A 6,000-nucleotide genomic window follows, 5' to 3' on the forward strand; every position below is an offset into this window, starting at 1 on the left:
TAGGCCTAAGTCTATCAGGCTTTTTTACTTCACGTGTGGATCTTCTCAGCACTGGTAAGTCTGATGTGTTTTCATGAGAGCCTGTATGTGTGTTTGTGTTAGTTTGTTCTGGTGGTGAGTGACAAGATTCAGTTGCGGCATTGTCATCGATTTGCTCTTGGATAGTTTCTTGTGTTTTCAGGAGGGAACGGCAGTTCCTCCTGAGAATCTGTCCTTCCTCAGTTCTAACAGTGTATGACCTTGGTCCTACTTCCTCAAGAACTGTAGCTTTCCTGTTCCATGCATCTGGATCCTCAATCCTGACAACATCATCCCTTGTCAATGGTTTCAGAGTTTTGGATGACTTGTCATAGTGTGATTTCTGTTTCAGCTTTAACAGTTGAAGTCTCTGTCTCAGTTCCTTACTCTGCTTTTCTTTTGCACAGCAGGGTAGCGTGGTGTACAACTTGCGACCCATTAGGAGCTCAGCAGGTGAAGAACCACAGTCTAAAGGGGAGGCTCGGTAGCTCAGCAGGGTGAGATAAGGATCAGACTTGCTTTCTGTTGCTTTCTTCAGTAGCTGTTTGAGAACTTGAACACCTTTCTCTGCCTTACCATTCGACTGAGCATACAGAGGACTGGATGAGATGTGTTGAAAGTCATAATGTGCTGCAAACTGTTGCCACTCCTTACAGTTGAAGCACGGACCAATGTCGCTAACGGCAATCCTGGGAATTCCATGTCTGGCGAAGATGGATTTAACATGCATTATGACACTGCTTGCTGATGTGCTTGAGAGCAGCGCCATCTCAGGATAGTTAGAATAGTAGTCAATCACTATTAGATAGTCTTTACCATTCAAATGAAAGAGGTCCATACCAACCTTTTGCATGGTGCTGTTGGTAAGTCAGCTACTATCATTGGTTCCTTTGCTTGTTTGTTTTGGTGTTTCTGACATGTCTCACATTCGCCTATCATGTTCTCAATGTCCTTATTTATGCCAGGCCAATAAACAGTGTTTCTTGCCCTCCTTTTGCATTTTTCAATTCCGAGGTGTCCCTCCTTGTAATGTATGTACCTTTAAGGGGAGAACTACTTTTTACAGCTCCTGTATACTGTAGTACCGGCAGTGACCACACCCTGAGTAGTGATCTGCACAGTTAGTTCTAGAGTAACCCTCATTCAGTAAACACCTGTTGAATCGTTCCCTGCAGTCTTTTGTCTGATTATTGAAGGACACAACATTAAGATACACGGACATAACATTGGCGATGAGCAGATTCAAACCTACCTGCAACTCTGCATCACCTCCCAGGGATTCGCTCCTGGAGAACAGTGGAAGATGTAACGGCTGCAGCGGCACTTCCCTCTGCTCGCCGCCTGAGGGCGGTTTTTGAGGCCTCGGTGCGCTGCTGCCGTGCCTTCTGGGCCCCTCTCCTCACCTGTTTCTCGAGTAATTGATCTCATCAGAGTAATCAGGCTAGTTAATAAAGTTGTCCCTGTTTTGCCTGTGTGCCTTTGGCCTCACCTGTGTGTTGTTAAAGTATTTGTCTCCTGTCTCATTTGATTACTTATGTCACGTGACCACACTGGCTTGTATTTAAGCTTCCTGTTTCCTGTCCTCTTTGCTCAGTCCTGGGTTTCCTGCCTGCAGGTAGCAGCTCTCTCGAGTCTCTCTGTGTTTTCGAGGTTCAAGGAATCACCTTTCGAGTGTTACTATGTCTCTGTGTTCTCGAGTCTCCAGGAAGCATCTTTCAAGTTCTACCTGGTCTCGAGTCCTTGGATAGGTTTCCTGCACTTGGGTCTACTACCGAAACCCTAGCGAAACGGCCCCGTGAATGCACGGCGCTGTGACAGAAGAAGGTCGAATCATGAAGCACGGGCGTCGACCACGGGCAACCGCCCAGTCATCCAGCGGAGATTTGAGCATCGCAGGGGAGGCTGTCGAGAGCCAGGCTTGGCTTTCCAGTCACGGTGGTCCAGCGAAACGGGCTGGCAACAGGTACTGCGCAGACCCTTCCCGGACAGCGATGGGCTAGAGCCCGACCGAGCGGCGTTGACGGGGGAGAGAGAGAGGGCAGAGCGCACAGGGCGCAGCCGGTGTTCAGGACCGAGTGGCGTCAACGGGGGAGAGAGGCGAGAGAGAGCAGAGCGCAGCCGGTGTTCAAGGGCCGAGCAGCGTCAACGGGGGAGGGAGGCGCGCAGGAAAATGCGCAGAGCGCAGCCGGTGTTCAAGATCCGAGCAGCGTCAACGGGGGAGAGAGGAGCGCAGGAAAACGCGAGGCGCTACCATTGCCACGAGGACCGCAGAGAGCAGCGTTGGCAGCAGCGCAGGAGCAGTGCACGAAACCCACAGGGCGTCGCCATTTGCCACGAGGACCGCCGAGAGCGGCGTTGGCAGCAGCACGGGAGACGCCATTTTAAGCCGCAGCGGGGAAGAAAGGAAAGCGCGGAAGACGCCATTTTAAGCCGCAACGGGGAAGAAAGGAAAGCGCGGGAGACGCCATTTTAAGCCAGTCTAACCACACCCAAAAATGCCGAAGAGTGGCAGTATCACAGCATTCGACAATGAAGTCGAAGATTGGACGACATATGTCGAACGCATAGAAGTATACTGCAAGGCGAATGAAGTGCCAGATGACAAGAAAGCGCTGGTATTGTTGAATTCAATGGGTGCAAAAACGTATGGCTTACTACAAAACCTAGTAACCCCACAGAAGCCAGTAGAAAAGGATTTTGAAAACATAGTGTCAATCCTACAGGACCACTTAAACCCCACACCGCTGCTGATAGCAGAAAGATTTAAGTTTCACAAAAGGAACCAGTATAAAGATGAAAGTAATGCTGAGTATTTAACGGAACTGCGCAAGCTATCGAAACACTGCCAGTTTGGAACGGGACTAGCAGATACTTTAAGGGACAAGTTTGTGTGTGGGCTTCAAAGTGGAGGAACCCAGAAACGGCTTCTATCAGAAAAGGATCTTAAGCTGGACAAGGCTTTCAGCATTGCAGTATCAGACGAAGCAGCAGCACAGGGCGCTGCAGATACAATGGAGACCGCAAGAATATGGCACAAATGAAATGTCATACGGAACAGTGAAATGCTATCGCTGCGGCAGAACAACACACGACCATAATGATTGTTGGTTCAAGGACAAAGTGTGCAGACAGTGTGGAAAAGTAGGACACATAGCAAGAGTCTGCAGGTCGGGAAAGAAAACCAGCAGCAAGAAATCTCCACAGGAGAAGTACAAGAAGGTACATAAGGTGACGGAGAGTAGTTCAGACGAACAGAAGAGCGATACAGACTCCGGAAGCAAGGAGCTGGGTTGTCTGAAACTACATAATGTGATCAAAACGGAGGATCACCAAACTATCTGGGTCACGCTCAAGATAGCAGGAGTCCAAGTGAAAATGGAATTGGACACAGGATCAGCCCTAACAGTCATAAACCGAAGGGACTACAAGTGGCTATTCTCACATATACCCTTGAGAGATACAAAGATTGTCTTGAAGACGTACACGGGGCAAAAAGTCTACCCCAAAGCAAAAATAAGGGTGAACGTTATATATAACGGCAAGGAAACACCAAAAATGGACCTATATGTATTGCCAGATGGAGGACCACCACTACTAGGACGTGAATGGATCCGGAAGACACAGCTAGATTGGCATTCCATACAGGCACTGACTGTGGCTGACAAAAAGGATGACGACGTCACACCTGGGCGACTGTCAAAGATCCTAACTGACGCGAAAGAAGTGTTCCAGCAAGGACTTGGAACACTAAAAGGCATGACAGCGATGATTAAAATTGAAGAAAACGCAAGCCCAAAATTTTTTAAGGCCAGACCGGTACCTTATGCGATCCGCCCAGCCGTCGACGCAGAGCTGGAGAGTCTGGAATGTTCAGGTGTACTGTCCAAGGTAGACTGGAGCGAGTGGGCTACACCCAGCATCTGTGGGGACTTTAAGGTAACAGTGAACCCGATCCTTCACACCGTACAATATCCACTTCCGTGGATTGAAGATATTTTCGCCTCGCTATCTGGAGGGAAACGCTTCACTAAGATTGATCTGGCCCAGGCATATCTGCAAATGGAGGTAGAAGTAGCATCAAAAAATACCTCACAATCAACACCCATAAAGGTCTCTACCAATACAACCGGCTGGTATGTGGGGTAGCATCAGCTCCGGCAATTTGGCAGAGGGCAATGGAACAAGTCCTGCAAGGGATCCCAGGGAACCAGTGTTATTTGGACGACATCCTGGTCACGGGCGAAAATGACAGTGATCACCTTGCCAACCTGGAGCAGGTGCTCACTAGATTGCAGGAATATGGGCTCCGAGCTAACCGCCCCAAATGCGAGTTTTTTAGAAAACAGATCTCGTATTGTGGCCACGTTATCAATAAAGAGGGGTTACATAAGTCCTCAGAGAAGATTGAGGCAGTAGTCAAGGCTCCAGCACCGGAAAATGTGTCACAACTGAGGTCGTTCCTCGGGCTGGTAAACTACTACCATAAGTTCTTGCCAAATTTGTCTACAATACTACACCCACTGAACACCCTACTGCAAACTGGGGTGCCATGGAAGTGGAGTGACGAATGTAGACGAGCTTTCCAGAAGAGCAAAACACTAATCACATCGAAAGAGGTATTGGCCCATTACAACCCAGCATTACCAATTCGGTTGGCATGTGATGCGTCACCCTACGGCATTGGAGCAGTGCTGTCGCACAAATTCTCGGACAGCTCAGAGAGGCCAATAGCCTTTGCGTCACGATCACTAACCTCAGCCGAGCGTAACTACGCCCAGATTGACAGGGAGGCCCTCAGCCTAGTGTGGGGAGTGAAAAAGTTCAATCACTATCTGCACGGGCAGAAGCTCACCTTGCTGACTGACCACCAAACACTTGTCTCCATCTTTAATCCAAAGAAGGGCGTTCCGGTGATGACTGCGCAACGGCTACATAGATGGTCCCTTTTTCTAGGGGCGCACCAATATGAAATCGAGTATAAGGGCACGAAACAGCATGGAAACGCTGATGGGCAATCACGCCTGCCACTGCCTACTGCAGAGGAAGCACCAGCAGTGGATCCTGTCGAAATATTTCATTCGACTATAATTGAATGCTTGCCAGTAACTAACGCTGGTATAGAGAAGGAGACCCGAATGACCCGACACTGTCTCGGGTATCTGATTTGACGGTGAAGGGATGGCCAGCACATGGCGACTCACTGTTGCCAGCATTCTCATCCAGAAGAGAACAGCTGTCAGTATGCCAGGGGACCTTGATGTGTGGATCCCGAGTGGTAATTCCACCCAAGTTAAGGGAGAGAGTGCTCAATGAGCTTCACGAAGATCATCTGGGAGTGGTGAAAATGATAAGCCTTGCTAGGGCTTATGTGTGGTGGCCGGGGATCGATCAGCAAATCGAGGACCTGACAAAGAGCTGCTCAGGATGCCAGAAGGTCCAAAATGCACCACCACATGCCCCTCTACACCCATGGGAGTGGCCCTCATCTGCATGGCAACGGGTGCATATTGATTTTGCTGGTCCATTCATGGACTCAATGTTTTCAATAGCCGTGGATGCGCACTCGAAATGGCCTGAGGTGATCAAAATGTCCTCCACCGCCACGGAGAAAACTATTACAGTCCTATGGACCATTTTTGCCAGGAACGGCTTGCCAGAGCAGATTTGCTCTGATAACGGACCACAGTTTGTGTCCGAAGAGTTTTGAAGATTTATGAAAAGGAATGGGGTAAGGCATTACACATCCGCCCCGTATCATCCAGCCACAAATGGATTGGCTGAGAGATTCGTACAAACCTTTAAGAAGGCAATAAAGGCTATGTACAATGACAACATTCCGCTACAGCACAAGGTGGACAATTTCCTGTTTGCCTATCGGAATGCGACACATGCAATCACCAACCAGGCCCCAGCCATGATGTTCTTTAACCGAAGGTTAAGATCTCGCCTGGATTTGCTCAGACCAAACGTACGAAGAGATGT

This window comes from Somniosus microcephalus, chromosome 15, assembly GCF_052327205.1.
Source record: "Somniosus microcephalus isolate GS21.2 chromosome 15, FLI_Smic_1.0, whole genome shotgun sequence".
Classification (NCBI taxonomy): Eukaryota; Metazoa; Chordata; class Chondrichthyes; order Squaliformes; family Somniosidae; genus Somniosus; species Somniosus microcephalus.